Below are 24,915 nucleotides of genomic sequence, written 5' to 3' on the forward strand. Positions count from 1 at the left end.
AAACTCAGACACGGCAGCCATTGAGGGAAGAACCATGCGCTTTTGGCCAGAATGGGGACTCCTGCAGCCATGTGAAAGAGAATCATCATGTAGCTTTAGCAGGGAGAGCCACATGGTTTTAGCAGAGTGAGGACCCTCTCTTGGTGAGGTGAAACTCCCCTTAGACCTCTGTTCTGTAACAGTATTATGGGAATTCCTTGGTAGGTAACTCTACTTTTCTCTTGTTGCTTTTAAGTTCTCTCCTTATCTTTAATCTTGGGTAATTAATTATGATGTGTCTTGGTGTGCTCCTTTTTGGGTCCAGTTTCTTTGGGACTTTCTGAGCTTCAGCAGGGAGGGTAAGGGGAAGAATGGGGGGAAATGGTACAGGGAATAAGAAGCATTATCGGTAGGTACAAAGTACATAAGGGAAGGTTAAGAATAGTACAGGAATTGGAGAAGCCAAAGAACTTATATGTATGACTCACTGACATGAACTAAGGGGGGAAATGCTGGTGGGAGGGGGTTACAAGGTGGAGGGGATTTAAGGGGAGGAAAAAATGGGACAACTGTATGAGTATAATCAATAAAATATATTAAAAATAAAATAAAATAAAAATAAGAAACAAAGAAAATATACAACCTCAGACAGACAGAAGAATCAGCTGCAGCACAACCTATCTGGTAAGGAGTGTGTTAGAGATTCAAGAGAGCCGGCTGGGTGACCATAGGCAGCAGCACTGAAGGGGTAATTAGCAGCCAGTTGGATCCCTCTGAGAAGAAGGATAGCTAAACCCTAAACTAGTATTCCCAGACTAGAGCACCAGAGCCCCAAAAGTATACATATAACAACCAGTGACAAAAAGCAGCAGGGTTGCAGAGACAAGACATCTGGAGATGCAAGAGCCCTTTAAAGAGCCAACACACCAATTTTCATTTGCAGCCTCTTACCCTGGGCTCCGACAAAGAAAGGGAAGCAGAGTGGGCTAGTGACACTTGAGGAGAGAACTGAGAGAATAGATGCTGGGATCCTGCTGTGAAGCCAACCCCCATAGGGCAGCAGCTATTCTGCTCAGGCAGCCCATTCCCTTCCAAGCAGCAGCAGCTTAAGGGGAAACAATAGCCTCCACCCCAGGAGGAATTCAGCTCTGCCCTGTGGTGCTTAAACCTGACTTCTGAGTGAAGTGACTAGATTAACAACTGAAGGAGACAGCCAGGGACAGTAGATCTCTGGAAGTCTGGAACAGGCTGCCTAAGGTCAGACAGGGTCAATATTCAACATCGCCAGAGGCAGATCCAGAAAGAAAAAAAAAAAAAAAACAGTGGTGAATACGAGAGGCTACTGAGACAAAATCCACTGTGGTCTTCTCCATGATTTGCAATTTTTTCTTTCATGTATAGTTTTTAACATTCATTTCTTGTCCAGGAAGTTTGCACATATTAAGTCACTACATTTTATGCTATAGTGTATTTCAATTCACATTTTTTGCCCCTCCCTTCTCCTACCTATTTTACCTTCCTTTTTCCTCACATTATTTTCATTTCAAATTTTGTTTTCTCTCTTGCTGCAACTTTTTTTCATTCTGCACTCTTACTATTTCTCCCCTGTCTAGACATGCAAAACCAATTGTCTTGTCAATGGTCATCTCACATTCTTTTTCCCCACTTTTATAATACCTCCATTCTCTCCCCACCTTTAGAAATATTTACTTGTGGGTAGATAGTTATCGTTGAACTTTTTTTTTCAATTTTACCTCCAGAGCTTCACTAATTTTGTATTCCAAATATCAAATTTTACTGGTTCACTCTCCTACTCTTTTTTATCTCAAATTTTTAATTTTCCTATCTTAGCCTATTTTTGCCTTCCTTCTATTTCTCTTTCATCCTGCCATTTTACTTTTTTTCTTCTCCATTTCTTTTCTTTTTTCTTACATCCCAAATTTTAATTTTTCTTTCTCTTAGCCTGGTTTTTGTTCCACACACTTAGTATTCCCTTTCCCTCTATTATTTCCAAATCATTTTCCATTTTCTAGATATGTCTTAAAGTTTTCTTTGTTTCTTTTTTCCCTCTTATTCCCATTTCACCTATATTGATTTTTAGCTCATTTGTTGTTGATAGTACTATGCTGGATATTTCCAATTTGGCTCCTACACTTTTATTAATTATTTACTACCTTTTCCTTCCTTTTTCTTTCTCTCACTTTATTTTCTTTTATATTATTTTAATATCTGCTTAAACCCAATATTATATGCCTCCCTTCTCATATTCCATTCCACATTCTTCACTCCCCCTTTTTATCCATGGTATAAATTTTACTTTCTCTCTTCACATTGCTCCAACTCCCAAGTATTAATATAGCTGCCCCTCTACCCTTTCAAAATAATTTTTGTTATAGTACAGCACCTCATATCTACTCTACTTTCTTATAATAGTGTTAATCTCTTTACACCCTTATTAATACTGGTTCATTGCTGTTGAGAGTGGGATTATGGGTAAGAGTTATTTTTGCAGGTGTGCATTTTTTTCCCTGGGATTTATAGTTTTGTTCTGGCAGCACCTGCACAACAGCACACAAGATGTGGTGGACAGAGTGACCCTCAGTCAACCAGCTGTAGGGAAGAACTCACCAAGAAATACCCAACAACAATCAAAACCAAATTACACTGAGAGAGCCAACATAATGGCATAAAGGGCATCCCAAGAGCATCTAGTTCAGGTGATGAAGCAGACTGCACAACTGACTCTCAAATGTCTCCTATGATAACAGTTCACACCACAAAGTCAGTAAGTCAAAACATATCAATTTAACAAGCAAACAAGAAGAGTCTCACAAATAATAGGAAGTCAAAGAAACAACCCCTGTTTAAAAGAAAAGGAGGAATCCTCAGGAAGTCAACTATCAGATATTGAGTTCAAAACAATGCTTACAAGGAAATTCAATGAGCTCACTGAGAATTACCAAAAACTACAGCTAAACTATGAGAAACTTACTACGAACTATATCAGCATAAAAAAGGACATAGAAACAATCAACAAGGATCATGAGGAAGTGAAGAATACAATTTCTGAATTGATGAACATAGTAGAAGGAATCAAAAGCAGTCTAGATGAAGCAGATGATCAAATCAGCAACCTGGAGGACAAGGTAGAAAAAACTCCTCAGAAAGAGCATGAAAAGAAAAAAACTGAAAAAAAAAATGAAGAGGGGTTAACAGAACTGTGGAAAACATGAAACATAATAATATACATATAATAGGGATACCAGAAGGAGAAGAAGAGCAGGGAATAGAAAACCTGAATGAAAAAGCAATGATTGAAAACTTCCCTAACTTGATGAGGAAAACAGCCACATGAATCCAGGAAATGCAGAGGGTCCCAGTCAAGAGGAACATGAAGAGGCCTGCTCTCAGGTACATCATAATTAAAATGGCAAAATTCCAAGACAAAGAGAGAATCTTAAAGGCAGAAAGAGAGAAACAGGAAGTAACATACAATGGAGCCCTGATAAAGCTAGCAGTTGATTTCTCAAAATAAACATTAGAAGCCAGAAGGGAATGAAAAGAAATATATCAAGTAATGAAAAGCAAAGCCCTGCAACTAAGATTACTATATCCAGCAAGGCTCTCTGTTAAAATAGAAGGTGAAATAAGGAGCCTTCCAGACAAAAGAAGGTTAAAAGAATACATGTACACAAAACCATCATTGCAAGACATGCTAAAGGGACTGCTTAAAGAAGAAGAAAAACAGTGAGAGAGAGTAACACAGGTACAAAAAAAGTAAAATGGCAATGAATAAGTACCTACCAATAATAACCTTAAATGTAAATGGATTAAATGTTCCAATCAAAACACATAGGGTAGCTGAATGAACAAAAAACATGACCCACACATATGCTGCCTACATGAGACCCACCTCGGAATAAAAGACCTACACAGATTGAAAGCAAAGGGTTGGAAAAAATATTCCAAGCAAATGTACAGGAAAAAAAAACCAGGCTTGCAATACTTAGATAAAATAGACTTCAAAACAAAGTCCATAAAAACAGACCTAGAAGGACACTTCATAATACTCAAGGGAAGAATCAATCAAGAAGACATAAATTTATAAACATATACGCACCCAACATAGGAGCACCCAAATACATAAGGAAAATCTTTAAGGACTTCAAGAAAGATATAGATAGCAATATAATTATAGTAGGGGATTTTAACATCCCATTGTCAACAATGGATAGATTTTCCAAACAAAATATCAGCAAGGATATTGTGGAACTGAATGATGCATTAGATCCAATGGACTTAATTGTGTGTGTGTGTGTGTGTGTGTGTGTGTGTGTGTGTGTGTGTATCCTTTCATCACAAAGAAGAAAAATACATATTTTTTTTCAAATGTACATGGAACATTTCCAAACATAGACCACATGATAGGGCACAAAACAAGCCTCAACGAATTCAAGAAAATACAAATCATATCAAGCATTTTCTTGGACCACAAGAGCTTGAAACTAGAAACCAACTGCAAGGAAAAAATTCAAAAATATTCAAACTCATAGAGACTGAATAGCACACTATGAAACAATGAATAGGTTAATAATGAGTTCAAGGAAGAAGTTAAAAATTGGCAACAAATGAAAATGAACACTCAACAGTCCAAAACCTATGGAACACAGTGAAGGCAATCTTGAGAGGGGAGGTCACAGCAACACAGGCTTACCTAGGAAAGATAAAAACATTTCAAATAAACAGCCTAACCCTACATCTACAAGAACTGGAGGAACAACAACAAACAAAGCCGAGAGTGAGTAGAAGGCAGGAAACAGTCAAAATCAGACCAGAATTAAATTGCATAGAGACTAAAAGAATAATTCAAAGGATCAATAAATCCATGAGCTGTTTCTTTGGGGAAAAAAATTGACAAGCTTTTAACCAGATTCAGCAAGAAAAAAAGAGAGGACCCAAATTTAAAAAATCAGAAATGAAAAAGGAGAAATTACAACTGATAACAAAGAAATACAAAGGATAGTAAAAAATTACTACTAACAACTATATGCCAAGAAATTTGAAAACCTGGGTGAAATGGACAAATTTCTAGAAAAATTAAATCATTCAAAACTGAATCAAGAAGCACAAAGTTTAAACAGACTGGTAACAAGTGGTGAAATTGAAGCAGTACTCAAAAAGTCCTGTCACACAAAAGCCCTGGACCAGATGGTTTCACGGGAGAGCTTTACAAAACATATAAGTAAGAGCTAACCCCTATCCTTCTCAGACTATTCCAAAAAGTGCAAGAAGAGGGAAGATTACCAAACTCTTTTTATGAGGCCAGCATCATACTAATCCCCAAACCAGATGAAGACACAAAACAGAAAAAAACTACAGGCCAATATCATTGATAAACACAGATGCTATTATAATACTGGCAAATACTGGCAAACCACATCCAGAAATACATCAAAAAGATCATACACCATAATCAAGTGGGATTCATCCCAGGGATACAAGGATGGTACAATACTTGCAAATTAATACATGTAATACATCATATAAACAAAAGGAAAAACAAAAATCACATGACCATATAAATGGATGTAGAAAACTCATTTGATAAGGCACACCACCCATTTATGATACAAACACTCGGCAAAGCAGGAGTACAGGGAGCATTCCTCAACATAATGAAGGCCATGCATGAAAAATGTACAGCCAACATCATACTCAATGAGCAAAAACTAAAAGCTTTCCCAATAAGATCAGGCTCAACACAAGAATGTCCACTTTCACCACTTCTATTCAAAGTAGTATCGGAAGTCCTAATCATAGCACTCAGACAAGAAAAAGAAATAAAAGGTATCCAAATTGAAAAGGAGAAAGCAAAAGTGTCAAACTGTCACTGTTTGCAGATGGCATGATAGTATACGTAGAAAACCCTATAGACTCCTCCAAAAAACTACTCTACCTAATAAATGAATTTGACAAAGCAGTGGGATACAAAATCAATATTCAGAAATCAGCCCTGGCTGGTGTAGCTCAGTGGATTGAGCATGGCCCTGTGAAGCAAAGGGTTGCTGGTTCGATTACCAGTCAGGGCACATGCCTGGATTGCAGGCCAGGTCCCCAGTAGGGGACATGTCAGAGGGAACCACACATTGATGTTTCTCTCCCACTCTTTCTCCTTCCCTTCCCCTCTCTCTAAAAATAAATAAATAAAATATTTTTAAAAAGAAATCAAAGGCATTTTTGTACACTAACAACAAAATATCAGAAACAGGAATCAGAAAAAAATCCCATTTTCTATAGCAACAAGAAAAATAAAGTACCTAGGAATAAACCTAACCAAACAGGTAAAAGATCTATACTCAGAAAACTACACAACACTGAAGAAAAAAATTAAGGAAGACACAAATAAATGGAAGCATATACCATGTTCATGGATTGGAAAAATTAACATCATTAAAATGTCCATACTACCCAAATCAATCTATAGATTCAATACGGGCCCTATTAAGATAACAATGGTGTATCTCTCTGATCTAGCACAAATACTCCAAAAATTTATATGGAACCAACAATGACCCCAAATAAACACAGAGATGTTGAGAAAGAGGAATAAAGTTGGAGGGATCAAAATACCTCATATCAAACTATAATAAAAGGCCAGTGTAATCAAAACAGTCTGGTACTAGCATAGGAACAGATACATGGATTAATGGAACATGATAGAGAGCCCAGAAATAAACTCATTTCTTTATGGTCACTTAATATTTGACAAAGGGGGCAGGAGTATACAATGAAGTAAAAATACTCTCTTCAATAAATGGTGTTGGGAGAACTGAACTGGTATATGCAAAAAAAAAAATGAAACTATACCACCAACTTACACCATACACCAGAATAAACTCAAAATGGTAAAAGACTTAAACATAAGCTGTGATACCATAAAAGTCCTAGCAGAAAACATAGGTAGTAAAATTTCAGATATCCCACATAGCAATATTTTTGCAATATATCTCCTAGGGCAAGGAAAATAAAGACAAAAATAAACACATGGGACTACATCATATTAAAAAGCTTCTGCATGGCTAAAGAAACATCAAAATTAAAAGGGAACCAACCATGTGGGAGAACATATTTGCCAATGATACAATGGAGAAAGGTTTAATCTCCAAAATATATAAAGAACATACACAACTCAACACCAGGAAGACAAACAATCCAATTAAAAATGGGCAAAAGACCTGAATAGATCCTTCTCCAAGGCAGACATACATGGGGCCCATAGACATATGGAAGGATGCTCAACATCAGTAGCCAAGAGAACTGCAAATTAAAACCACAATCAGGTATCACCTCACTTTTATCAGAATGGCCATCATTAATAAATCAACAAACAACAAGTACTGGCAAGGATGTGGTGAAAAGGCAACCCTAGTACACTCGGTGGGAATGCAGACTGGTACAGCTACTGTGGAAAACAGTGTGGAATCTCCTCAAATAAATTAAAAATGGATCTGTCTTTTGACCCAGCCATTCCACTGCTGAGGATATACACTAAGAATCCCAAAACATCAATTCTAAAGAACTCATGCACCCCAATGTTCATAGCAGCTCTATTTACAACAGCCAAGTGTCAGAAACAGCCCTAGAGCCCCTCAGTGGATGAGTGGATCAAAAGTTTGTGGCACAGTTACACAGTGGAATACTATGCAGCAGAAAGAAAGGAGGAACTACTTTTGCAACAGCATGGATGGAACTGGAGACTATTATGCTAGGTGAAATAAGCCAGTTGACAAAAGACAAATGCCATATGATCTCCTTTATAAGGGGAATCTCATGAACAAAATAAACTTATGAGCAAAACAGAACCAGACATGTGGAAATGTGGAACAGACCAACAGCAGCAATTAGAAACAGGAAGAAAAATAACAGCAAAAAAAAAAAGGAGAAATGACTAGACAGACAAAGAACATGCATAAATGACCCATGGACATGGACAATGGTGTGGGGATTGACTATAGCAGCAGGTGTCGGGCTGGGCAAAGAAAGGCAAAGGGGAGAAAATTGGGTCAATTGTAATAGAATAATAGTAAAAATCCTAAAAACATAAAAATAAAACATAAAAAAGAAAAAATGCATGGCAACTGTTCATACAAGTTTATTAAGAGTAGCTTGCTCTCGTGGGCCTGCAAGCCAGACAAACGCGGTTCAATTCCCAGTCAGGGCACATACCAGGGTTGCAGGCCAGTTCCCAGCAGGGGACTCACAAAAGGCAACCGTACATTGGTGTTTCTCTCCGTCTCTCCTTCCCTTCCCCTCTAAAAAAGATAAATAAATAAAATCTTTTTAAAAATTTAAAAAAAAAAAAAGAGTAGCTTGCTCTCAGAAGGGACAGAGAATAAACAAGGGTGAGATTTTGGGTATCAGTAGAGTTCTACTTGTATAAGGAGTGAAGGGGAAGAGAAAAAGAGAGGGAGAGTGGGAGGGAGAAGGGGAAGATCTGAACTAAATATGGCAAATATTAACAACTATTTTATCTTGATATTGTGTATATTTGAATTTTTTCATAATTTTTAAACAATTTCTTAATAGAAACAAAGCATTTCATAAATGTTTAAACAATGTCAAAATTATTACAATGCACATTTATCTTCCCAAATATATCCATTAAAGAGCAACACTCATTTACTCAACATGCTTCTGAAAAATAAACTATTGCTATTTCATATATTCCCCTTGTTTAAAGACTGGAGTAAAACACTGAGCTTTAAACATATAGTTTAGAATTTCCCATGAAGGTAGTGGGTTATAAATTGAGATTAAAACTATATCATTTGAGATACTTCTCTTTGATATTCTTATATGTGTGTGTGTGCATATGTATATATGTGTATATACATATTGACTATTAGGTATTATGCAATTTTTTCAGTAAATATCAGGTCGATATTCTAAGAACACATCTTTATTTTGCCTGAAAAGGCAGAGCCTAAGATAAAGAAATAGGTTAGAAATGGAAACTTAAAGAGAAGTCAAGGTTCTAATTGTGTGGCTTCCATACTGATGCCCAAAATTTGTCAATGCTGCACCCAAGAAATGATATTCAGAATGGTCCTCACACTTCTTCCACTCCCAGCAAGATACCATGAATTATTTAATTTTTTCAATTCCTTAAGCTTATTTTTACAGAAAAAAAGTTCTTCCTCTACTGTGACAGTCATATACTTTGTTTTCTTCCAGTGCCTTCATGAAGCTCTTGATGTGAAAGCGTAGCTTTCCGAGACAACTGTTTATCAAAATGAAAAGCTGCCTGGGTCTTGTCAGCCTCCATCTTACACTATTTAATTTTCACTCTGGAGTTCACAAAATGGCCATTTCTATAATGCATTCCATGTTTCCAGATAGAAAAGATTGCCGGCACAGTAAATATACATCTAAACCATCTTTCTCATCAGTGAAACGCATCATTTGTAGTACCCACACATCAACAGAACTTCCTCAAGCCTGCCACTATTGCTTTTTCATAATTATATTTTATAATCCTCCTTTACACACGAGAGCTCGATTCACTTCCCCCTACAATGCATTAACATCCTCTTCAAATCCATTAGTGGTATCACAAGCTCCACAGCATCATTCCCTCTTCAAAATATTTTGTTATTGAGTTATTGTACTGCGAGCTGGGAGTCTATGAATATTTAAGCAAGGCATTGAATGTTTATGTATATTCTTCCAAGACAAAAAAAGTCTATTTGCCCTAATATTTTGGCAGCAGTTTAAAAGTGCTATGTTTTTTAAAAGACATGCTTGCTTCAGTTTAAAATGATTGATATAAATAATAAATAATACATTTTTAAAAAATCTTTGATGATTTAAAACTTACTTGTTCTTCCATCTGCAAATAAAATGTCAATTTGAGTTAACAATGGGGTAGGAACAGGCAAACTGACTCCAGGGCTGCAAGGACCCTGGACATTTCCTTAGCGCAGCTGACTCATTCCAGAGGTGCTGGCTCTACACTCACGTGTTAACAACTGAAACCGATTATCCCTAGAACTCAGTGATGGTTATGGTGACGTTTCCATTATCACTCATAGTTTTCTAAGATACACCACTCTCTTGAGTTATCTGAGTGTATGTACAGATCTTAATCATCCATTCATTTCATCCAAAATAAAATTAATTACATAATTTGTCACATTGCATATTTGAAATGCGATGACAAAAAATGTCTGAAATGTCCATCAACAGATGAATGGATAAATATATGTAGTATATCTATATGATATAATATTTTTCAGCAATAAAAAAACAAAGTACTGATGTACAAGATTGATAAAACTGAAACTATTATGCTAAGTGAAAGAAGTTAGTCATAAAAGGTCATATATTATGTGATTCCATTTATATAAAATATCTACAGTAGGCAAATCTATGAGACAGAAAGTAGATTAGTTGTTTAGGGCTGGTGGGGAACAGAGGTATAGGGGATAGGCCGGCAACGACTACGGAGTGCAGGGTTTCTCTCTGCGTAATGAGAAAGTTCTAAAATTGACTGTGGGAATGGTAGCACATATCTGTGACCATACTGAAAACCACTGTACAATTTAAATGAGTGGCTTGTATCCTGCATGAATTATATCTCACTTAAAATGTTATTAAAATGAATAGTAGTAGTAACCTCATTTCTCTTCATAAAAACGACATATTCATTCATTATGTCACATCAGACACTCATCAGCAGCCCCCCAAGTTGTACATGGAGACAGAGGTGGGATTAGAGGGACATTGTTTAATGTAAATGGGAAGTGCAAGGAAGAGGATGACCCATTACGAAATCATCTTGGAGTTTTTCAAAGTACATATTCCTTTTCTCCCAACAATCGTGCAGTCCCCGCCCCTACACCAGGAGCCACAAGTCTATGGGGAAGTATTGAATGGTAATGAGAGTGAGTCCTCTACCTTAAAAGTCATTGGAAACAACCACTCTAAGTGATGGCATCAAGAGGGCGCATAGAAGGATAAACAGGTGTGGTGGTGAATATTGGATTTATTTAAGGAAACACACTACCATGTTTATCATTTAACAAAGATAATCAGCAGCCTTCCTCTTCAGCAATGTTATGCTTCATTCTCTATAGGTTAATATTGATAGTAAAGAGAGGCAATTAACATTTTTAGACAAAATAATTGAATAAGATTGGAAATATTTGTTTTGTGTCAAGACAAATCTGCTGTTAAAGTTCCAGAGGAAAAACGATGTGGAGAGTTGAAATCATGTATTGAATACATAATTATGAACTTCGTAAAAAAACTGTTATTATGTTTCCTTCCCTGTTTGAATAACTTCTGTTTTGCCTTTGACCTCAGACACTTGGCCTGTGTCCAGATTGCAGTACCAAACAGAAGCAATTTGGGACAAACTCATTATTGTTTTTTACCTGTTAACCCTCCTCATTTTTCTTTATATTTGACACTGTCCTTCTTGAAACCATCCTCCCTTCCTTTCTTTGATACCGTATCTGTGTATTGCTGCTTCTTTTTAAAATGACATCTGATGCTTGCATAGTACTTAGTATGTGTCAGTCATTGTTTTAAGCACCTTCTATATTTACCCCATTTAATCTCAACAACTCTCCAATATAGTGCTACCACTCCATCTTTAAGACAAACAAATTCAAAGACAGAAGTTTAAGAAACGTTCACTTTTATTTTTTTCTGTCCTATCTGTGGTTTCCGACTCCTTCACAGAACACAGGAAAAGAGTTAAGTTTTCACTCTACAGATACTATTGTGAGTTGGCATCCTGCACTCTTGAGTCAGGCAAGTGGTCAGAAGTATGTGTTTAATGGATCCTTTCCTGAGTTCCTAGGAGATTCCCATCACTGAGAGAATTTTCATCTATAGTTTCTCTTGAAGCCAGTAATGTACTGGCTCACTAACTCCCACTGTCTCTGCTTCTGAAATCAAGGAATTAGATTCTGTTTGTTGAAGTCCATTTGCCTCTTTAGAAATGATCTGATTTTAGATGGAATTTCAGATGAACCCAGCCTGATATTCTCTCTCACCTGGCCCAAATTTAGTCCCAAGGAAATGCTCACATACATTTCTTTCAGCAGCACTAGATAATGAAGGCTGTATAACATGACAGTCACTTCTCGCTAACTTGTCCCAAGGGAGCCAGCAGCGTATTTCATGCCTATTACATTTCTTAGGCAGGAGTTAGACCAACCACTAGTCTCCCCGCTGTGGAGAACATATGTCAGCTCCCAGGATTGTCTCAATGAGAGCCTCTTTAAGTTGAGGACTTTAACTCAATTCATCTCTTTCATTGTGCTGAGGTGGGAAAGAACTCACAGAACACACAAAGATCTCTCGAAAAATTCTTTCCGCCTATTCTCTTCTTTCTGTACACTTTTATATTTTTTATTTGGTACAGGAAGTTAAAAGTTTTCCGAATGACTTTTGCCACATTCTTTTAAATCTTGGTCTAGCATCAACTCATTTTGCAACTCAGTATCTGAAATGTGTGTGCATGTTTGTGTATAAAGATATCTTCGTGTTTGTTTCTGATTCCTCTACAGAACTATTAGCCTTCCAATGGCATTGAACAGGTCTGTTATATTCACCACAGTATATATAGCATTTATTTCAGTATGTGGCATTTGATAGGTGTTCATACAATATTTGTATGGTGAATAAATGCATGAACACATGTTTTCTTATTAATGAAAATATATTAAGACAGTTCGAAAAGATCCCATACTCAGCTATAACCATGAAGTCATACAGGTCCCAAAAGCAATTACCATTTTTCCAGAAGAAATATTTTTTCATTTTTGAATCTTGCCTAAAAATGGATCAGTTAAGTAATAAACATTATTTCTAGAGTTCTACACAGTCCTGCCAAAATGTCGACTGTGGCATGATACAAACAGGCATTTTTTTTTAATAAAGCAATTTACAATACAACTGTATGCTAAGTGCTATAAATCCTCAGTTCACTACACAAAAAGATCAGGCCTCACTGCTAATGAAATGAATGAATATAATTGACAGTTATGAGATCTCATCATAATGTACATGATATGATACATCTGGTTACTAGACATTCTGTGGTCCACTATTTTAAATACATTAACTAATTACCTTGGAGTCACCTTATTTTCAAATGCCTGGTTGGGACCTTTGATACAAATGTACCCCACATACGCAGTGTATTCTACTAGGTCCTTTCCAAACCCAATGCATATGACCAGAAGAGCAAGAACTTTACAAAAGCCTCTGTCACCGTCCATTGCCAGTTTGTAACAGATGTTGTGGTAATAAAAATGCCTGCTTGAAACAAATAAAAAGACTTCCCATATTAGCCATTCCATGGTGCCTATTCCGGATTAGTAATTCCAGATCAAGTAAAAGAAAACCAACTCTCAACAAAACAGAACCACACAAAAATCAATAACAAAAAGTTAATCTCCTGTGTGAAATTAATTTGCTAACTGTGTCATGAATGAGAATTCATTCATTTAACTCTGAAAATGTGAGGGTTTAATTTTGTTTCATTTTAAGAAGAGGAAAATGAGGGTCTTGTTTTCCTGCTGTAGGTATTTTATCAGCAACACCCTCACAAGATTTATTGACAAGAAATCTTGGTCAGGGTCCTCAGGAAACTTGAGATAAAATCATTCAAATTTTTGACCAAAGGAGGAAGGGACATTTCTGAACATTTGTAATCTACAGTATTCAGAATATCTATCATGAATCAATTAAAATAAAAATATCATTCAAAATACAAATGTAAGGATTACAAAGGGAAATATTCATGTTTTAATGAACCTATTTTAAATCGGGTTACTTGTCTTTTCAGTATTGACTTGTAAGAGTTCTTCATTCTGCAAACAAGTCCTTTATCAGATACATGATTAGCATATTTCTCTCAGGAGGGTTGCCTTTTCACTTTCTTACTACTGTCCTGAGAAGAACAATATTTTTAAATCTTGATGAAATCCAATTCCTCTATTGTTTTCTCTTGTTGTTTATGCTTTCAGGGGCATCATATCTAAGATAAAATCACCTAATCCAAGGTCGGGAAGATTTGCAACTACGTTTTTTTCTAAAATTTTTATAGTTTAACTCTTTGAATTAGAAATTTGACATGCAATTTTTACATGTAATGTGAAGTAAGGGTCCAACTTTGTTTTTCTGCCTGTGGATGTCCAGTTGTTCCACCATGTGCTCAATACATTTGTTGAGAAGACTAGCCTTTCCCCTGTGAATGGCCTTGGCACCTTTGCAGAAAATCAATTGTCCCTAAATGTGTGGCTTTATTCCTGGATTCTCAATTATATTATAACAATATATGTGTCTGTTTTTATGCTGATACCACACTCTCTTGATTGCTGTAGCTTTCTATTAAGGTTTGAAATTAGGAAGTGTAAGCCCTACAACTTTGTTCTGTTTTTCAAGATTGTTTTGGCAATCCTGGGACCTTTGCATTTTCATATAAATTTTAGAATCAGTTAATTAACTACTGCCAAAAATGAAGTTGAGATTTTTTATAAAGATTGTATTGTATCCACAGATCCATTTGGGGAGTACTATCATCTTAATAATGTTAAGTTTCCTTATCCATAAACACAGGATGCCTTTTAATTTATTTAGATCTTCAATTTCTTTCAATGGTTATTTTATAGTTTTGCTGTATAAGCATCTTGGTGCATTTAAGTTGCTATTACAAAATACCACAGACTAAGTATCTTATCAACAAAAACATTTATTCCTAGTGTTCTGGAGGCTAGAAGTCCAGGACCATGGTGCCAACAAGCATTACATTCTGGTAACAGCTGTCTTTGTGGTTCTTAATCGGTGCCTTCTAGCTGTGGGCTCACAAGTAGGAAGGGGCTATGGATTTCTCTCTACTGGAGCCTCTTTTATAAATCACTAACCCCATTCATAAGAATTCTACCCTCACGACTTAAACACTTCTCAAATGCTCCCCCTTCCAATATCATCCCACTGAGCATTTGAATTTTAATGTAAAAATTGGGGGGGGGGGGGATGCAAACATTCAGACCATGGTAACAAGTCTTAAAATTCCTCAATTAAATTTATTCCTAAGTACTTTATTTTTTGATGTTATTATAAACAGAATTGTTTTCTGAGATTTATTTTCAGGATGTTCACTGTCAGCATACGGAAATACAGTTGACTTTTGTCTACTTGATCTTGTATCCTGCAACATCAGTGAACACATTTATTAGTCTTCACAGCACCCAGCTTTGTTGTGGTAAAACTAGTGATTAAAATGTCTATATTTAAGGTATACAACAGGAGGATTTGAAATAGTTGTGAAATAATCACCACAATCAAGTTAACTAACATATTCATCACCTCAGATAGTTATCATCTTCATGCTTATGTGTGTCTAGACGAAGTTTAGAATGAACTTATTTTTAATTTGTCAGTCATGTCTTTAGTAGTGTGTAGACATATTTTGAGTTCAGATACCAGGCAGTGGAAGGAACAGAGAGCAAAGGTTAAAGAGAAAAAAGAGAAGACCAACAAAATGTTATACCATTGGGATAAATATTACATATACATGTGTGTGTTACATATATACATGTGTAACATGTAATATGTATATATTAAACCTGTAATGTGTATGTGTTACACATGTAATATGTATATATTACATACATGTAGTGTGTGTGTATCGCCTTAAAAAGGGAGTGAGTACCTGTGGTTTGCAACAATGTGGATGAACCTAGAGGGCATTATGCTAAGTGAAATAACACTTAGCAAAAGGCAACAAATACTGCATGACATCACTTATATGTGGAATCAGTAAAGAAAAAGGTAGACTTCATAGGGTAGATGTCCCAATTTGTAATCCACAATAGCCCTCTTTAGCACATGGTTTCAATGCCACATAATGCTAACATGACAGAATTCATAAAAACAGAAAGTAAAAGGTGGCTGCCAGGGGCTAGGTGGTCAGGAAAATAGAAAGAGGTTGGTAAAGGGCATAATAAACTCACAGTTATAAAGTCTGAGGGTCTAATGTATAAAATTGTGCCTATAACTGATAACAGTGTTATCAATTAACAGCATTATCAATTGAAATTTGTTACTATAATTGACATTTGTTAAAAGAGTAGAACTTAAATATTTTCACCAATAAGGGGAGGATAAATCTGTGGGTGATAGATATTTTAATTGACTCCATAGGGAGAATCATTTTGATGTATACATGTATCAGATTATTACATTGCACATTTTAAATGTCTTATCATTTTATTTGTCAATTATACCTTAATAAAGCTTAATAATAAAATAAAAAACAAATTTCTAGTCCCAGATGAGGTTTACTGAATCAGGCTTCTAAAGCAGAAGAGCATTGATTCAAAGTACATGTAAAACTTCTGAGAATTTAAACATGCTATTTTGACTCTAATCCAGAACTACAAAGATACTATATCTCCAAAATTCCCCAAATCTATCCATATAATATCTTGCAACATAATCTGCTTTCATAGTTATTACTTAAATATTCTATTTTGTTGACTAGAATCCATATTATTTTTAACTGTGTGTAGAGTGTTTTGCTCTTAGTTTATTTTAAACTTGTTTCATCATGTAAACATCAGAAAACTGGAAAAAGTATACATATCACATATGGTGTGGAAAGATAAATGCTACATCTTAAAAGTGTGACTCCTTTTAGCCTATATTAGTTTAATTACATTCTGTTTGCTTTAAAAAAAATAACTGTTCCATGTGCAAAGTGAGACTGGTGTTAGAACTAGAGCACAGAACTCCCAATTCGTAATCCATGACCACCTGCTTTACTACAGGGTTTCAATGCCACATAACACTAACATGACACAGACTTGAGTATTACACAAGTTAGAAAGATTGTGTCAGATGACTAGCGTTCAGAGGCAGAGAATATCCTTTGAATGGGTCCCTAATTCTCCCTAAACTCAGTTTCTTCATCTTAAAATATTCCATACCTTATATTCTAGTTTTATAAAATCCAATAAATTAACGCATAACACACTTAGCCCAGTGCCTGGAAGTATTATAATTCATTGAATGATTTCTTCTTGAAATGACCAATAGAATTTCAATAACAAAAATAATACTTGGTATAATGATATAATCTAAAAAATAGAAATTGTTATATTTCTGAAATCTCCATTCTAAATTAATTTAAATCTATTTACATATCTAATAAAATTTTATTATATGATGTTAATACTTTGCATTTTGAACTAGTCCAAAGTAGGATGCTTAGGAACTTAACTCAAATTAACACTAGTGTTGCCTCTTCCACGGGGATGATATAAAAAGTTACGATGTTACTAAAGACTCAGCTGGATTCCTGTCAGTGCTAATAAGCTTCAACTTCATCATTTATTAGTGCAATTAAAAAGTCCTTTCAACATTTCCTGACAAACAACACCTTCTCCAAAATAATTTGTCTTGATCATTCCAAGCTATGTCTTTAGCCTTCTGACTTTATCACCTCATCAGATTTAATAGGACAAACAAGGAGAGCAGCCTTGGCTGCTCCCCTAGTCACATACCAGTATTGCATCAATATGCAGAGCTCTTGTGTTCTCCAAAAAGAAATCAGAAAGTTTATTTCAAAGGAAGAATTCCCAGGACCCTAGATATGAGACCCCCTCAGTGGGTCTCCAATAACTACAGAGAAGATTAAACTTTATTTCCTTTCACTTTTTCTAAATCCATCATCAATTTTTTAAGGCAAATAGAGTGTGTGCTATATAAAATTATTGTATTGAGGAAAGAGTCAATGAAGAGATTACCACATAAATAATGATGGAGTTATCATTTCAAAAAAATTAAGTGAACAAACTCGAGTAACAAACAAAACAGAGATACATTCATAGATAAAAGCCGATGACAGCTAGTCAGGGTGGGGAATGAGCTAGAGCAAGGAGAGATGGGGCAAAAAGGAAAAAGGACTCATGAACATGGACAACAGCGTGATGAATACTAGGGGGAGGAGGGTAAAAGAGGACTAAGTGGTAATGGAAAAAAATACAATAAAGACTAAACTTAAAAAAGAAATCAAGCCTTGACACTAGGCAGTTCTGAATTTTAGTAAATGTGATGAAAGTATAAAAATCAGATATCTCTATGCAGTAAATTTTATGTTGTCTTAAAAAATTCCCAATCTAATCCATTGTGACAAATCAGAAGACAAGTTTGAAGATACACAGAACACATTAAATATAACAGTAGTCTGACTTTAAATAAAAATTTTTTGACTCAAAAGTAATCAACAATAACAATTTAAATGTGATTGATCATTAAAACCATCAAAGTCACAGTTCAAGACTAAAATTTTTATCACTCTGCAGTAAAACCAGTCTTAAGAAACTAAAGTTATGAAAAAAGACAATTAAAATATTTTGGTTCTCTTTGGGGATATATAAATGTAGGTTAATATATGCTAGTGGTCAAAAAGAGGCTAATGCCAGGTCTATACTTACTCAAAAAGGTGCATGAGAGGTTATAATGATTTAGAGAGCATGAAAATAATTTCTGGACATCTCCCAACCTCACCATTTTCTCAAATCTTGAGAAAGCTTTCAGATTCTTCCCATAAATGCCACTTTTACAAAGAAGCAGAGCCTTTGAAAGAAAAATATTTTTGGCTGTTAATGCTAGTGTATTCTTCCAGCCCAGTATTCAGAGTGCAAGACTGGACAGGCAATTACATGCAAATTTGTTGGGAGCTAGGAGGTTCATTTACTACATTCAACCCCATAGAGGAAGATCAATAGAAGTGCAAAACCTAATCCTAGATGAAAGCACCATGATCAGGTAATGGTTATAGAGCTAAGGCCCTCAGAAAAATGTTGGGAATCAAAGGGCATGCTAGAGAAAAGCATTATGCATAGTGCTTTTTTGAACCATATGGGAAAGACAACAGACGAAGTGAACCAAAGAGTTGGAACACAGTAAGGTAGACATGCAGTTCAACACAAATTGTTAGGGTGTTTGAAAAGATATGAATGAGGATTGAACCAATTAAAAATGGTTGCCTCGAAAACCTTTTGTTGGCTCTTTCAAGAATAGTGGTTTGCAAACTACTGCTCAAACTTAAACCATGCAAGACATGCTTGCATTTAACTCTTAAGAGGAGTTCTTTACTGCTAGTTTTCTTGTCTCTAATTTTTTTTTGGGGGGGAGCAGTTTCTGATATTTTCCCCTACCCAAGGCCACATAGTCTGTTGACATTTAGTAAAACTTAATAAGTATTTCTTGATGAAAATTTAGAAAAGTATATGTTGAAAGTTATTGCTGATTTCATGGAAGGAAGATAATGACAATGAACAGAATGGGAACTGGTACAAATTGTAGAGGCTTGTGGTTGTTTTGACTGACTGTTAACTAATTTGAATACCACCACTGGGTATGAACAGATATGCAGCCAGCATTATGAAGATAGAACAATAGTCCTTAAAGCATAATTGGTGTTTATCAATGATGACTATCAGAGTCTTCAGAATGTATTGAGGGAATACGTGACCTAGTGCATGATGAACTTTGGAAGAGATGCAACTGGTTTCCAAAGTTCCCACGCAACTGCTAAAATTGCATGCATGTTTTTATGTACATCTACCCTGTTGCCATTTACTGGAGAAGGAAGTCTTTAATGAGAATCTTATTTTTGAAACAGAAATAAAATCTCTAGAACTTTTAATAAATAAGAAAATTGGTCGGCAATTTCTGTGTTAGTCTATGTCCTCTAGGAAGCAGATGTCAAACAGGATTAAGCATGCAAGGATTTTATCAGGGGGAATGCCCATGAGAGAAAATGAGGCAAGAGCATGGGAAGATGGGAAGAGCCATCAGACCAATGTATATGTCTGACCCCAAGAGAAGAGAGAAAAGGAAGCATCCTAGATTGCCCTGTGGTCTAAGGAAAGTTGGGCAAGGCTTCTTGATGGGGGAGTTCTAGAACTAAAATTACCCACCAGTGGAGTTATGAGACTCATAAGAATGGGTCAGCTTTGGTCTCTCTGCTACACTCAACCTGGGAGAGGTTAGGAGGATAGATGGTCTCAGAACAAACATGGTTTCAGAGCCCAGCAGCTGGGGCTATGAGTCAGTTTTGCCTACTGTAGTTGGAAGTCTGCAAGGCACATGTTTGTGGCTGTCATTCTTTGGTCACATTGTTGGTCAAATCTGCTCTCCAACCTGCTAAAAATCTTGTTTACAAAATGAGACTAAATTACACAGTTTTGAGCTAGTCATTTAATCTCGGCATGTTTCATTGTCTTGATCTGAATAATAATCCCCATTTAAAACTTATTTAGAGCTTTAATCCATTAGTACACCCCATGTATACCACCAGTTTATATTTTCATAGATTAGATTGCTTTTATTTAAAACTAAAAACAAAATATTTTTCTCTTTTTCCACCTAATGGAATTAGTCATTCACAAGCTGAGAGTTCATTATTGGTAAGATTCTACACTAGGTGTGGTATAGAATATTATTAAATATCAGAAATACCAGATTCAGCTGTGTTTTAAATTGAATGAAGACCAGAGGAAAAGCATGACCAGTAGATAAAATTACATAAGGAAATTTGAGCAGCCACAACCTACAAACATAATGTATATGCCTCGACAGGATTATTTTGGATCACAATGTCATTTCAGAAAACAATCATCACATAATATACCACATAAACAAAACAAAACACAAAAATCACATGATTATATCAATAGATGTGGAAAAAGCATTTGATAAGGTACGGCACCCATTTATGATACAAACACTCAGCAAAGTAGGAACAGACGGAGCATTCCTCAACATAATAAAGGCCATATATGAGAGACCTACAGCCAACATCGTACTCAATGGGCAAAAACTTAGAGCTTTCCCACACTAAGATCAGAAACAAGAGAAGGATACCCACTTTGACCACTCCTATTCGCCATATTATTGGAAGTCCTAGCCACAGCACTCAGACAAGAAAAAGAAATAAAAGTCATCCAAATTGGAAAGGAGGAAGTAAAACTGTCATTGTTTGCAGATGACATGATAGTGTACATAGAAAATCCTATAGACTCCTCTAAAAAAAATATTTGACCTAATAAATTAATTTGGCAAAGCAATGGGATACAAAGTCAATACTCAGAAATCAAAGCCATTTTTGCACACCAAGAATGAAACATCAGAAACACAAATCAGGGAAAAAATCTTATTTGATATAGCAACAAAAAAATAAAGTACCTAGGAATAAACCTAACCAAAGAGGTAAAAGACCTGTACTCAGAAAACTACACAACACTGAAGAAAGAAATTAAGGAAGACGCAAACATGGAAACATGTACCATGCTCATGGATTGGAAGAATTAACATCATCAAAATGGCAATACTACCCAAAGCAATTTACAGATTCAATGCAATTCCTATTAAAGTACCAATGATATATTTCACAGATATAAAGTAAACATTTCAGAAATTTATATGGAATCATAAACAACCTCGAATAGCTGCAGCAATTTTGAGAAAGAAGAAGAAAACAGAAGGGATCACAATACCTGATATCAAACTGTATTATAAGGCCACTATAACTCAAATAAAAAAGGCACATAGACCAATGGAACAGAGCAGAGAGCCCAGAAATAAATCCAAGTCTCTATGGTCAATTAATGTTTGACAAAAGGAGAACATGCATAAAATGGAGTAAAAATAGCCTCCTCAACAAGTGGTGTTGGGAGATTTGGACAGCTACATGCAAAAAACATGAAACTCGATAACCAACTTACACCATACACAAAAATAAATTCAAAGTGGATAAAAGAGTTAAATATAAGTTGTGACACCATAAAAGTCCTAGAGAAAAACATCAGCAGGAAAATTTCAGACATTCCACACAGCAACATCTTCACGAATACATCTTTTAAGGCAAGGGACATAAAGGAAAAAATAAACAAATGGGACCTCATCAAATTAAAAAGCTTCTGCATGGCTAAAGAAAACAGCATTAAAATGAAAAGAGAACCAACTATATGGGAAAACATATTTGCCAATGATATCTCAGACAAGGGTTTAATCTCCAAAGTACATAAAGAATTCACACGACTCCACTCACACGAAGACAAACAACCCAATTTAAAAATGGGCAAAAGACTTGAACAGACACCTCCAGACACTTCTCCAAGTAGGACATACAGAAGGCTCAGAGACATAGGAAAAGATGCTCAGCATCGCTAGCCATCAGAGAACTGCAAATTAAAACCACAATGAGATACCACCTCACACCAGTCAAAATGGCCATCACCAACAAATCAACAAGCAAGTATTGGAAAGGATGCAGAGAAAAGGGAACCCTAGTGTACTGTTGGTGGGAATGCAGACTGGTACAGCCGCTGTGGAAAACACTATGGAATTTTCTCAGAAAACTAAAAATGGAACTGCCTTTTGACCCAGCAATTCTACTGCTAGGACTACACCCTAAGAGCCCTGAAACATCAATTCAAAAGAACCTATACACCCCAATGTTCATAGCAGCACAATTTACAATAGTCAAGTGCTAGAAGCAACCTAAGTGCCCATCAATAAATGAGTGGATCAAAACACGGTGGTACATTTACACAATGAAATTCTATGCAGCAGAAAAAAAAGGGAGCTCTTACCCTTTGTGGTGGCATTGATGGAACTGGAAAGCATTATGCTAAGCGAAATAAGCCAGGTGGTGAGGGACAATTACCATATGATCTCACCTTTAACTGAAACATAATCAACAAAAGAAAAAAGCAAACAAAATATAACCAGAGACATTGAAATTAAGAACAATCTAACAATAGCCAGAGGGGAAGGGGAAGGGGGAGGGGACTGGGAGGAGAAAGGTTTTCAGGAACTACTATAAAGGACACATGGACAAAACCAAAGGGGAGGGTGGAAGCAAGGGAGGGAGGTGGGTTTGACTGGGGTCGGGGGGAGTGGTGGGGAGAAAATGCAGACAACTATAATTCAACAATAATAAAGTAATTTATGAATAAAGAAAAAAATATTTTAAAAAGAAAACTATTATCATATTACATTGACAATAATGCATATACTAAAGCAAAAAAAATTCTACCTAGAAAACTTTGGATTAGTATCTTTGAACTAATTTTGATTTTAGAGATTATACTAGTATATTTAATTTATACTACTCAGTGGAACCTATCAAAGACAATTATTTCTCTGAGAATATTATCTGAAGCTCTTGCTTAATTTTACACATTGAAACTTAAAAAGGAGAATAAAGGAATCCAAGAGCAGCATAAATATGATTAAAAAGCAAATAACAAACTAGAAAATTACAATATACACTGCAAATCCTTAATTTACAAGAAGCTTTCACAATCAATAATTAAATGAATGTAACCATTGAAAATGGGCAAAAAATTATGAGTAGAAAATATACAGACAAAATACACATATCATATATAAAAATATAAACATCACTTATAGTGAATTAAATGCACATTAAATAAACTTCCATTTTTCTGTAATATAGTTAATAATGCATAAAAAGGATAAAATTGACCATTGGCAAGGGCGTTGGGAAGCAGGTCTCTCATGTAAAGAATTTACAATTTCTCTCAAAGCCAATATAATATAATATACTAAATACCTTTATAAACATGTTAGGGTGTTTACATAGCAATAACAATGTTCAGCAAATGCATTCATAACTATAAATACATATAAAAGGCTTCACATAAAGGCTTACTTAAGGATATTCATTAAATAAAATTTTATACAGCCATTAAAGCATGTTTAGAAAAATCATTAACATATGAAAGTGTTCATGATAAGTTTCTAAGTGCAAATAGATTTCATTTTTGTTATGTATTTGTGTGAGAGTGTACATGTGTGTACTCAGACATACATACACACTACTTACTGCTTTTGCAGGGCAGCTCCAAGATAAGGCCAACTTGATGGCAGCAGACTTCTCTTGGTTTGGATTTATAATTCTACTGTAAAATCAATAGTTTCATGTTTATTATTTGAAAAATATGGATTGCCAGACCACAGACATGTGACAATGGACTAACACTTATTTCACCGAAGTTAAACAACATGTAGGCAGGATTAGTACTGAAATGCTTTAGTCATGATCTAACCTCCAGCAAATGGTAACCTAACAATATAAAACAGACTGTGGGCAATAACCTAAAATTAAGTGTTTAAAAAGAGGGATCAATAAGTCCTGGCAAAAGAGAGTGAGGGCCAGCCCCAGTCCTGCATCAAAAGATTCCAGTCTAACCTAGTTCTGCTACCGTCTGAATTTGGGCCCAGGACAAATTTCTCTGCCTCTCTAGGCGTTAGTTGGCTCACTGATTAGTTAAAGATACTACTTGCCTTGGATTTCAAGAAGATTAGACATGATGATTGTAAAATTCCCACTCTGCATATATCTGCTGTAGGGTTCTCTCCCTAAAGCAGTGGTGATTTTTGCCATCACTGATGATCTCCACAAAACCAGAAATTCCTACTTAATTCCTACTGGAGCCACAATTTAAGAATGACACAATATTTTCTAGCCACACCTAAATGACAAATTCACAAGACAAATGTTTACTATGCCCCGAGAAAACCAACGCTTAGAGAAAAACTTCAAAATTCATTTGTGGACCTATACAATTAATTTAGTTTTATTTAGGATCCATTACCCTGTGACCCTCATCTAGACCAGTTTTTCTTCTCATTGTTTTCAGAAGAAAAACTCTCTAATGGCCCATCATTGTCTATATAATAATAATAATAATAATAATAATAGTAACTACTATGATTTTTAAGCAACTAGTATATGTAAGGCCCTCAGATCCTGTAAGTCCAAAATCTTATCTATAACACCCTGGCAAAGTATGTACAGTTCCCATTAAAAAGATAAGA

General features: G+C 35.5%; 1 long non-coding RNA gene across 1 annotated transcript in view; it reads right to left on the bottom strand.

Moving 5' to 3' along the window:
• LOC128627882 (uncharacterized) overlaps positions 1-23,990 on the bottom strand; it is a 78,677-nt gene extending 54,687 nt beyond the window's left edge. The window contains exons 1-2 of the long non-coding RNA XR_008392177.1: positions 23,921-23,990; positions 22,662-22,754 (exon numbers count right to left, since the gene is read on the bottom strand). This is a non-coding gene — a long non-coding RNA (uncharacterized LOC128627882). The remainder of the gene's footprint in view (positions 1-22,661; positions 22,755-23,920) is intronic.
• Between the last annotated feature and the right edge of the window lie 925 nt (positions 23,991-24,915).

This window comes from Artibeus jamaicensis, unplaced genomic scaffold, assembly GCF_021234435.1.
Source record: "Artibeus jamaicensis isolate MK-2021 breed Jamaican fruit bat unplaced genomic scaffold, CSHL_Jam_final contig_482, whole genome shotgun sequence".
NCBI lineage: Eukaryota > Metazoa > Chordata > Mammalia > Chiroptera > Phyllostomidae > Artibeus > Artibeus jamaicensis.